The sequence below is a fragment of the Schistocerca cancellata genome, chromosome 3, assembly GCF_023864275.1.
Source record: "Schistocerca cancellata isolate TAMUIC-IGC-003103 chromosome 3, iqSchCanc2.1, whole genome shotgun sequence".
In the NCBI taxonomy this organism is placed as follows: Eukaryota; Metazoa; Arthropoda; class Insecta; order Orthoptera; family Acrididae; genus Schistocerca; species Schistocerca cancellata.
The window spans coordinates 719,601,997-719,614,125 of record NC_064628.1 but is presented as its reverse complement, the minus strand read 5'-3'; the positions used below and the strand labels follow the sequence as shown (position 1 = coordinate 719,614,125).

At 40.7% G+C, this 12,129-nt stretch overlaps 1 protein-coding gene across 1 annotated transcript in view; it reads left to right on the top strand.

Annotated features, from left to right (window-relative positions):
* LOC126175735 (transmembrane protein 19) overlaps window positions 1-11,814 on the top strand; it is an 82,070-nt gene extending 70,256 nt beyond the window's left edge. The window contains exon 8 of the mRNA XM_049922686.1: window positions 11,141-11,814. The gene's annotated coding sequence lies outside the window, so the exon portion shown is untranslated. The remainder of the gene's footprint in view (window positions 1-11,140) is intronic.
* Window positions 11,815-12,129: the final 315 nt, after the last annotated feature.

The window sequence follows — 12,129 nt, the reverse complement described above, 5'->3', positions numbered from 1 at the left end:
TCAGTTTGTAAGTTTAAGTGTGGTACTAAGTCTAATGCTTTTAAGATATACCTGGCAGCCTTAATCCATGGATTTCAAGGTGTCACGTGAGAAAAATGTAAGTTGAGTTTCACATGATCAGTATTTTCAGAATTGATGCTGACTGTAATGGAGGAGGTCATTCTACTTGAGATACCTCGTTACATTTCAGCTCAGAATATGAGGAGCGTTCGAAAAGTCCAAGCAAAAATAAAAACTACTTATGTGTTTGGGGTAAACCTTTTTCATTTTTCGACATAGTCTCCTTTTAGACTTATACACTTCCTCCAATGCTGTTCTAATTTGTTGACCCCTTCAGAACAATAGGAATTGTCCAAGTCTGCAGAATAGCTATTAGTTGCTGCAAACACTTCCTCATTTGAATAAAATCTTTGTCCTGCCAGACATTTCTTCAAATTGGGGAACAAATAGTAGTCTGAGGGAGCCAAGTCAGGAGAATAGGGGGGATGTGAAACAAGTTGGAATCTTATTTCCATTAATTTTGCAACAACAACTGCTGAGGGGTGTGCTGGTGCATAGCCGTGATGGAAAAGGACTTATTTGCGATCCAGTCATCGGCGTTTTTCTTGCAGCTCAGTTTTCAAATGGTCCAATAACGATGAATAATATTCACCTGTAACAGTTTTACCCTCTTCCAGATAGTCGAGGTGGATTATCCCTTGCAAATCCCAAAAGACAGTCTCCATAACCTTTCCAGCCGAAGGAATGGTCTTCGCCTGTTTTGGTGCAGATTCTCCCTTGGTAAAACATTGTTTAGATTGTTGTTTGGTCTCAGGAGTACAGTAATGTATCCATGTTTCATTAACAGTGATGAAACGACGCTTAAAGTCCTGCGGATTCTTCCTGAACAGCTGCAAGCCATCCTTGCAACACTTCACACGATTCCATTTTTGGTCAAGCATGACCAATCGCAGAACCCATCTTACGGATAGCTTTCTCATGTCCAAATGTTTATGCAAAATATTATGGACCCTTTCATTTGAGAGGCCCACAGCACTAGCAATCTCACGCACCTTAACTCTTCTGTCATCCATCACCATATCATGGATTTTATCAATGATTTCTGGAGTCGTAACCTCCACAGGGTGTCCAAAACGTTCAGCATCACTTGTGCCCACATGGCCACTCTGAAAATTTTGAAACCACTTATAAACTGTTCTAATCAAAGGTGCAGAGTCACCATAATGTTTATCAAGCTTCTCTTTAGTCTCCTGAGGTGTTTTGCCTTTCATAAAGTAATGTTTAATCACCAAACGAAATTATTTTTCGTCCATTTTTTGACAATCGCTCTACTTGGTTCACACGAATGCCAAACACAAATAAATAGACCAATATGGCTGAAACTTGGTATGCGTTCTTTCCAAAGATTCTACTACCTAAACATGTCCTCAACATGTGCCGGTAGTCCCATCTCTCTGACTTTGCATGGACTTTTCAAATGCCCTTCATATGTCATGAGATTCTACAGCAAATGGAAATTAAGGATAATGTATGGTAGTTTAGTGGATTACTTTTGTTACCCTTCTTGTAGACTATTGTGACCTGTTAGTAGAAAATAATCACTATTGCTCATTTTGACAACCAAATTACCATGACTTTTTTTGTTACTGAATTTGGTGACTGGAAAATTGTAGTAGCTTGTTTGCCATTGGAAATAGATTTTGTCAGTAGCAGGGAAGCATAGGTCACACCTGTCTACAAGAAAGGTGACAGAAGTGATTCACAAAATTGTTGTCCAGTTTGACATACATCTGTCGTAGAAACCTAGAACATATTGTGAGCTCAAAAATAACATATTGTGAGCTCAAAAATAACTATATGGAACCCAACTTGTGCTTTTCTCACTTGAGATCCTGAATGTCATGGATTAAGGCAGTTAGGTACATGCAGAATTTCTAGAGTTTAGAAAAGCATTTAAATCAGTACCACAGCTTGGCTTATAATCTAAAGTATGATTGTATGGGATATCAATCGAACTTTGTGACTGGAGTGATGATATTTTGATAGGAAGGACACAGAAAGATATCTTGGATGAAGAGTCAGTGATATATGTGGAGTTAATTGTAGGTGTGTGGGGAAGAGTGTTTGAACCTTGTTGTTTGTGTTATAAGTTAATGATCTTGCAGACAATTTTAGTAGTAATCTTTTTGCAGATGATGCAGTTATCTATAATGAAATACTGCTCAAAAAAAGATGCACAAATATTCAACTAGATCTTGATAAGATTTCAAACTGGGCAAAGATTGGCTTTCAATGTGCAGGAATGCAAAATTCTGCACATCACAAAATGGAAAAAAACTGTATTTTCATATAAGTACAATATTGTCACATAGAAGAAGGTGCAATTGTATGAATGACTAACACTAGCTTCACTTAATGAACGTTTTTTCAGCACTTGCACATACAAGAGTGTGGAGCGAACTGCCTCTGGCCAGAACATATACGGTATATATACAATTACAGAACATTCCAGTACAATGATTTTGACATTTGTGGATACGTCTAGAATGCACTCGAACCGAATACAGAAATTAAAATTTTACAGTTCAGGTGAGTTTGAACTCGTGACCCTTCATGCAACAGTCTAGTATCATAACCACTGCACCACAGTTTCTGCGACATCGCACTCTGCTTAAGAGAATAGTGTCCTGGTGTTACGTCCTCCTAGTCCGGGAATGAGTCATCGGTCCTGCATACTCCGACTCTCGATGACTGATGTTTGCCCTGGCAGTTATCTTCTTAGAGCTTCCTTTGCCGCTACACTCTTCATCACCTTTCCGCTTGTTGCCTATCGCTGGAGCTTCGAACTTACCCTGAGTTGCAGGATCCATATAGGGCTTCATTCAAAGGACATGGACCATGTCTCTGATCTTCCGTCATCTTGTGTCAGGGTCGAAATCTTCAACTTCATAAGTAACATCAGACAACTGTCTTACAACCTTATAAGGTCCAAAGTAGCACCTGAGGAGCTTCTCAGAGAGATCAACCTTCCGAACAGGAGTGAAGATCCAGACGAGGTCACCAGGCTGGTAGACAACAGGGCGATGCTCACATCACACCCTCGACGATCGTTTTCTTGAGCCTGCAGCGTGCAGAGTTGAGCTAACTGCCGAGCTTTCTCAGCTCTGGTTAACACCTGGCTAATGTAGTCATCGTCCACGTCATCAGGATGTAATGGAAACACAGCGTCCATCAGCGTACTCACCTCACGCCCATGCACCAGGAAAAATGGCATAAATCCTGTGGTGTCTTGTTTGCTGATGTTGTAGGCAAACGTCATGAAAGGTAGCACCTCATCCCAGTTGCTCTGCTCAACATTGACGAACGTTGATAGCATGTCGACCAAAGTTTTATAGAGGCGTTCAGTAAACCCGTTAGTTTGCGGATGGTAGGCAGTCGTCATGTGATGAGTAATGTTGCACTGACGGTTTATTTCTGTTACAAGATTTGATTGAAAAACTTTTCCTTGATCCATAATTAACGACCTTGGGGCACCGTGTTTTAATACAATGTCTCCCATGATGAATTTGGATGCCTCGGATGCTTCGGTTGTTTTCACAGCTTTTGTAATGGCATAGAGTGTCAGATAATCAGTGCAAACAATAATCCATGTATTGCCACTAGCATACTTTGGAAATCATCCGAGGAGATCAATCCCAACACGCTGGAAAGGCATTTCGGCTGGTGGAATTGATATGAGTCGTCCAGGTGGTTTCTGAGGAACTGCCTTTCTCCTCTGGCACTCCCGACAGTGTGACACATAGTGACGGACACTCCTAAATAAACCTGGCCAGAAAATCTCTTGCAGATCTTATTGTATGTCTTAATAAATCCTAAATGTCCAGCCTCAGGTGTGTCGTGGAATTTCTGTAGAACATCTAAGCACATGTGTTTAGGAATCACTGGTAGCCACATCCTTCCAAACGGATCAAAGTTTTTCTTGCAAAGTAATCCATTTACTGCCTTAAATTGTCCTTTCACACCCTCTGACCGATTTAAGGTAAGCATAATATGAGATATCTTGGCATTCTTCTTCTTCTCGGCAGAGAGATCCTGGAGTGCAGCGCGACAGTCTCTACCTTCATCAAAGTCTTGATGGTCTTGACAGGGTTTCTTGAGAGACAATCGGCATGTTGCTGTTTTCTTCCACTTTTGTACACTATGATAATGTCATACTCTTGAAGACGTAGTGCCAACCTGGCGAGTCGTCCTGTTTGATCCTTAAGACCTCTTGACCAGCAAAGTGAATGATGGTCTGTAACAACTGTGAATGGCCTTCCATAGAGATACTGTTGAAATTTGCAAGTGGCCAAGATCACAGCAAGACATTCTCTTTCTGTAGTTGAGTAGTTTCTCTTGGCTTTTGTAAGTGTCCTAGAAGCATAGGCTATAACCTTCTCTTTTCCATCCAAAATTTGCACCAGAGCAGTACCAATCCCATACCCAGTGGCATCTGTGTGTAGTTCTGTAGGTGCTCTCTCATCATACAAACCAGGCACAGGGTCAGTCGTCAGAGTTTTTCACAGCACACTGAAAGAATCTTGTTGAGCACCACCCCAGATAAATTTAGCATCGGCTTTTAACAACTCTTGGAGTGGCCTGGCTTTGATACAAAAATCTTTGATAAAACGACAGTAATAAGAACATAATCTGAGGAAGCTTCTCGCATCTCTAATACTTTTAGGAATAGGAAATTCCATTATAGGTCTCACCTTTTCTGGATCTGGCCGCACACCTTCGTTTGACACAAGGTGTCCAAGTATTTTGATTTCTTTTGCTCCAAAGAGATGCTTTCTTGGATTAAGTTTCAGCCCGCCTTGTTGGAGACACTTAAGAATGACCCTCAGTCTTTTTACGTGTTCATCAGATGTCTCTGAGAACACTATAATGTCATCTAAATAACAAAGACACATTGTCCACTTCAGGTGAGTTAGAAGATTATCCATCATCCATTCAAAAGTTGCTGGTGCATTACACAAACCAAATGGTATTACCTTAAACTCATACAAGCCCTCAGGGGTGATGAATGCAGTTTTCTCATCATCAGCCTCATCTACTTCGATTTGCCAGTAACCTGAGTACATGTCCATGGTTGAGAAAAACTTAGCCTCCTTCTGACAATCTAGTGTATCGTCAATTCTTGGAAGGGCATAAATGCCCCTTTTAGTTATCTTATTAAGCTTCCTGTAATCAACACAAAAGTGCCAACTGCCATCCTTTTTCTTGACGGGAACCACTGGTGACGACCATGGGCTCTGTGAAGGCTGAATGATGTCATTCTTCATCATTTTCTCTACCTTGTCGTGAATTATTCGACGTTCTGTTGCTGACACATGGTATGCTCTCTGGCTTATTGGTTGATGGTCTCCACTGCTAATCCAGTGCATCACCGTTGATTTGTCTACTTTGCTTTTCACCTGTGGATTGAAGCATTCAGATAACTCTTGAAGTATGGCAAGTAGCTTCTTCTGTTGTTCCTTAGTGAGATTTGGTGACAGTCGAGCTAGAAGATCTTGTCTCATAGTGGTAGTGCTAATTTTGCCCACAGACTCGGCACGGGAGGTTTCTATGACTCTTTCTGCAATTAACGGCTCAGCGTTTCATACGCACATGTGTCTTGGAAGGATCTGCAGTTCTTGGCAACAGTTAACTATCCACAGTTCACTGAATCCGTTCGTAAATGAGACGACAGAGGCTGGAATGACCAAGTTGTTCTTCAGTGGTATACTTCTCTTACATTCCACTTCAAGATCCGTGGGTTGATGCATGGCATGACACATGACAGTTACCTTTCTAGCACTGACTGCAGGATTGATCACTTCATCCAGCACATATAGTCTCCACACACTCAGATGCGCATCTTCCTGTCCACAGTATCTCATCTCATCTAGCATAATCTTCTAGTGACCACAATCTATAATTCCCTGAGAAGCTTTTAAAAAGTCCCATCCGAGAATGACGTCATGACTACACTCTTGTAAGATGATGAATTCCAAGGGCTGTGTATGGCCACTTATACCCACATGAATGACACAACTTCCTGTAGGTTTTACATAATTCCCATTAGCCACCTTCAGGAGAGATGTTTTGTTGTCAACGAATACAGTTTTCTTCAACTGCCAACAGTACTTCTCCGAAATGTCTGAATATGTTGCTCCAGAGTCCACAAGAGCTTGGGCTGGTCAGCCATCCATGAGGATATTGATGTAGTTTCCTATCATTTTTGTAGTGATTGACTGCAGAGGATTTATCTCTTCGGCGGCCTCACCTCCAAGGAATGTCGCACCCTTTAGTTTTCCAGGTTGCAGCAACTAGGTGATCGGCTGGAGCTTCTAATCAGCTATGGAGACCTTGATTGGCGTGTTGGGGAGCATCCTCTCCAGTGGCTAGCTTGCGGTGATGGTGACCTACATCGTCCTGCACCCACATCATCTTGTTTGTCTTCGTCGTCTCGGAGTTGGCGTCAGCTAGGATCGGTCTGCTGTCTTCTGGTGCAGGCATCTTCAAATATTCGCTGCCTTTCTCGACAATAGCACACCATATGTCCCAGTTGTCCGCAGTGGGAACATACTGGTTGGTTATCCTGGATCCTCCAGACGTCAGTCTTCCTTGGTGTCCAAACAGGTTCCTCATGCGGCATTGTAGGAATGTAACTTCGCCTAGGTCTCAACTTTTTCACTGTTTTAAAGGGAAATGAAGGACGAGAGATTGGGTTCAATGTCTGTTCCACTTCCTCCCTTATGACTTCTTGAAGTGTCTCAGTCTTTTGCTCGTCGTGCAATCCAAATGCTTTCTGAACTTCCTCTCTCACTATCTTACGAAGAACGCTTGTGAAATCACTTCCTTCCTCCTTCATAGACATTGATACAATGTTTGGAAGCCGTTCAAACTTCTTGCGTGTAATTCTTTTTTGATGGATTGTCTTGATATATTGGCACCATTTTATGAAGCCATCTGCTGTCGAAACCTCCTTCAGAAGTAGGGCTCGATACATGTCCTCAGCAACAACCTTCATGAGATGTGCAACCTTATCTTCCTCCTTCATACTAGGATCCACTATTTTACATAGCTCCAAGACATCTTGAATGTAGGATGCTGTAGTTTCTCCAGGACGCTGTGCTATGCATTTCAATTTATCTACAGCCTTGCAATTCTGTCATTGTGTGTCACCGAAATACTTGCGCAGTTCCACCTAGAATACTTCGCAGCTTGTGAGCTTCTCCTTGCTGTTCTCATACCGTTACTTGGCAGTGCCCTCCAAATAGAATAATACGTTAGCCAACTATATGCTCATATACCTTCAGCCACTTGTTTCGATCTTGGCCATCGACACGAGAGAACCCGGAAGGATGTCTCATGTGGTGGCACGTAGTTGTTGTTATCGTAACATCCTCTTCTTCTTCTGTCTCCGATAGATTGCAGTCTGTTAAATACAGCTCAAACTCTGGTTCCTCACCACGTAAATGGCGGCTCTGTCGTGGCCTGGTGGGAGCCACTGTGTCACAAGTTCCAATACCCAGCATCTCCATGAGAATAATGTCACGAAGAAGAGGGTGTAATTAGATGCATGATGAACACTAACTTCACTTAACAAAGGTTTATTCAGCACTTGCACATAGAAGAGCGTGGAGCAAACTGCCTCCGGCCAGAACATGTATGGTATATATACAGTTACAGAACATTCCACTGCAATGATTCTTGACATTTATGGATACTTCTAGAATGTATTTTTACAGTTCAGGTGAGTTTTGAACTCATGACCCTGCATGCAACAGTCTAGTATCATAACCACTACACCACAGTTTCTGCGACAATATGAACGAGTTGTAATTACAAACGGTCAACTCATATGAATCGTTGGGTGTAGGGACATGAAATTCAGTGAACACATAGGCTCAGTGAAGTTAAAATCTGGCTTATTAGGCCGCGTCATGTTTCTTCTAAAATGTTCGGCATTTCGACCCCTCTGCTGGGATCTTCCTCAGGATCTTTTGGTGTCCACTACTGGTAGAACAGTGTCAGAGACGAGTGTCACATCCACTTATAAAGGGGAAATTTTCTGGTGTTCATGCTGGAGAAGTGATAGTATTGGTTAAAATTCATATGGCTACCATTGGTGGGCCATACTCATAGGCTAATACAGAAGAAGGGGTGTTGGCAGCTCATCTCCTGTGGATACCATTGGCGGTCATTGTCATTGGATAGAAATGTACAATTCCACACTTATGCTGGAGAAGGGTTATTGGTTGAAATGCCTGCTACCGCTATTGGTTGGTCATCATCAGTGGCTAGATTCAAAACGGACAGAGCAAGAGAGAGGGAATGTTTACCCAAAATATTATTGTCCACCGAGGTGACTTGCAGCATGTTGTTTATGCCGCTCACACACCATGGCCGCATATTTACTTCCTTGATGGCGGGGAGCCACGATATCAGAAGCCTATAGCTGCCCTCTGTATTGAAATTAGATGCATTCTTAGAAATTTCAACTGCTTCTTGGACCTTTCTTCTATAAATGATTCTTCTTTAGCCAGTACATGTACGTTATTAAAATCGATGTTAGAGCCACATTTCTTGTGATGTTTTGCTACTGCCGATTTTGCACTTTGTTTTAGCTGCTTGTGCCGTTCGTGTTGCTTAATGCGTTCTTTAACAGTTCTTCCCGTTTCGCCTATATACACTTTGCCGCAGCCACATGACACTTGATAGACGCCTGCATTGTGGAGGTAATCAGGTGCATCCGTTTTCCTTCGGGAAAAGTCTTTTATTTTGTTTTGACTAAAGAAAGATGTCAGAGCACCATTTTTCTTTAAAATTCTGCTTATGTGGTCAGTGACCCTAGAAACGAACAGTAACCTGATGGAGTGAGAAGGCGGTTCCTCGTCATTCTTATTAACGGTATAAATATTTCGCCTAAAAGCCCAGTTGAATAACTATAATACCCAGTTGCCTTCAATGTCCTCTTTAAAAAAATTCAACTCCGATTCTAAGTTGTCGTCATCACTGATACGGAAGGCACCTTGAAGACAGAGTGTTGAGTACTGCTTGCTTCTGGGCTGGGTGGTGGTGCGAAGTGGCATCTAAATACTTGTTTGTGTTAGTCGGCTTTCTGTACACTCTGTGACCTAGAGTGTTGTCAGATCTTCTGTATATCAACACATCTAGGAACAGGAGACCGACCTCACTCTCAACCTCCAAGGTGAATTTGATTTTGGGGTGAATTCCATTTAAGAAATTGTGGAATGCATAAAGTTCTTCTTCGCCATGTGGCCATATAACAAATGTATTGTGCACATAGCAGAGCCAGCAGGAAGGCTTCAAAGGAGCACTACTTAATGCTTGTTGCTCAAAATGCTCCATAAAAACATCAGCTGCAACTGGTGAAATGGGTGAGCCTATGGCAAGGCCGTCAGCCTGTTCATAGAATTCACCATTGTATTTAAAATAGCTCGAATGAAGACATAATTCAATTAAGTCACAAACATCTGGAGCAACATTCTCTCTTATGATCTTCATTGTATCTGATACTGGAACGTTAGTAAATAACAGCTGGTTGGCAGGTAGTGTTAACGACATAAAAAGCTGTGCAGTGTTTGCAGCAGAGATGGTATATGACATGGCTGCTTTCATAGATGACCCGGGGTAGGATAAGCCTCTTACAGGAGTGGAGTAGGAAGTGCTGGGTGAGTGAATTTGGCAGGTCTTGCACCTGTTTCTTCCACAGGGATATGATCCCTGTGGCAAAGGGTGAGGAACAGGAGTGGCATAGGGATGAAATTGGATATTCATTAAGGAATTGCCCATTGTTATTATGGGCCCCCCATAACAAATGTCAGGAAGATGGCATATGGGTAAAATCATCACCATATTTAGAATTATTTCACAGTGAGCAGAGCAGTTCAGAATTGGCACCAGTATACTAATGATTTGTGCAGTATTTTCTGATAGATGTCCAAGAGAAATTTTTTTACCTCAGTTATTTAGTTCAGTTCTATGTCAGCTCCTCACAAATTAAATTTTATGTTTATTTACTAATCCACAGCTTATTTTTCTGACACTGATATATTCCAACTTCACACAAAGCAATGTCGTATTTGTAAGTTACATTGATATAACACTGAGTAATGTAGATATTTTAATGTCCATACAAGCTGCCCCAACAGGACAGTAACTTTGAAAAACTATAAAACTTGACTGTGAACTACTGAGAATGTCTTGTTAGACTTCTGCCTTCAGAATATCAGCTGGGTTTGTAAGATAACTGGAAGCATGGCACATTTATGTTGTAATCTGCTCTGATTTCCACAATCTGAGGATGAGCTTACTGTGTTTTGATAGCTAGTTTATGGGTAAAAGTACAAAGTATTTCAAGAAAATAAATTGCAGATGGGTGTTGTATCTTTTATAAATTGTCTTCTATTCACACCACAATTACAGTGTTCAACACTGATCCCAATGGAGGGGATAAAATTATTTTAAGGTATTCCCCTCATTATGTGTGGCTACATGTTTCAGATGTGTTACAGTATGCATGTGAACTCATACTGCCTAAGAGTGCAAATATAATTATTACACTTCACAGATCCCTACTAGTAAGTTTTTCTTTCTTAACTCTCACCATTGTAACATATAATGTGGCAGCATGATATTCAGCAGTGAAAAGTCTAGGATAGAATGTAACAATATTATGAAAAGGGTAGTTGCTACTTACCATATAGTGGAGACACTGAGTTGCAGATAGGCACAACAAAATGACTGGGAAAAAATGAGCTTTCGGCAAACAAGGCCTTCATCAGAGATAGAAAAAAAACACCCACACTGTTTGTGTTTGTGTGTGTGTGTGTGTGTGTGTGTGTGTGTGTTTTCTATCTCAGATGAAGGCCTTGTTGGCTGAAAGCTCATTTTCTGACAGTCTTTTTGTTGTACCTATCTGCGACTCAGCATCTCAGCTACATGGTGAGTAGCAACTATCATTTTCATAATATAGCAACATCTTATTGATTTATAGGTTGGTACATGAACAGATGAAAATAAAGATTTAAATTTGCGTGGAACAAGCAAATGCTTATTGAGTAATATATATTTTATTTTTACCTTTTAGGAGACAGAGTGAAAGGTGTCATTGAATTTGTCAAAGGATGAAACTGACTCTCTGTGAGAAAGGCATGGTTATCAAGAAAAATGAAGAAAAGAAATTACATTACAGATTTGAAGTGTGTCTAAAATCTATCAGAACAATGAGGAGAAGTCACAAAGGTATCCATTCCTATGCCATGTCAGCTTCAAAGGAACTGCTGTTTAGCATTTTGAGTCATAGTGACCCCATCCAAGCGTTTAGTAAGAACATTTGAACTTTGGACCTCTCTTAGTCTCACCTAACTCTTTCAGAAATTCTTCTAACTGCTTTTTAGGTCCAGTTTCTCTCTCTTCCAACATAATTACTTTTGGTTACCTTTTCAGTTTTGCATGTTCCTTGTAGCTAATCAAGTATTCAGACTTCATGAGCAAACACTAACAAAGGCAGACCTTCATCTCAGGAAACAGATAAACCATTGCTATATTACTTCATACTGTCACCAATTACTAATGGGTATCCCCATGAATGATTCACATTGGAAGTGTGTATAATGTTACATAACTATGACATCAATTTATTAAGCATATATTTGATTATCTTGTATTAGAAAAAGCCATTGTCCATCTGAAAAAACTTAATGAAGTTCTGTGATTACCACAAAGTTGGAACACCGAATTAAAATCCCATTCTAAAAATTATCCACTTATTCTGTAAGCATGTTTACTTTCCTAGTGTTTGTACAGTGCTGTTTTGTATATTCGTATTTGCTGCTTTGATGATGTGGTGTGACTTGTTTGGAGGCTACAGTTTTTTAGGGACCAGAACTTTTATATCATCCATTATTTTTCTTAATTATTCTGAAAAACACTAGGTGGTGATGTGCTCGTCTCAAGTAGAGAAATGGAAAATGGAAAAAAAAACTTCATCAGAAATTTACACAATTGATTAAGAAGGGAGCATCTACTTTAAATTTGGTTATCTCATTCATAGCAAAATGCTGTTAATAGTGTGTT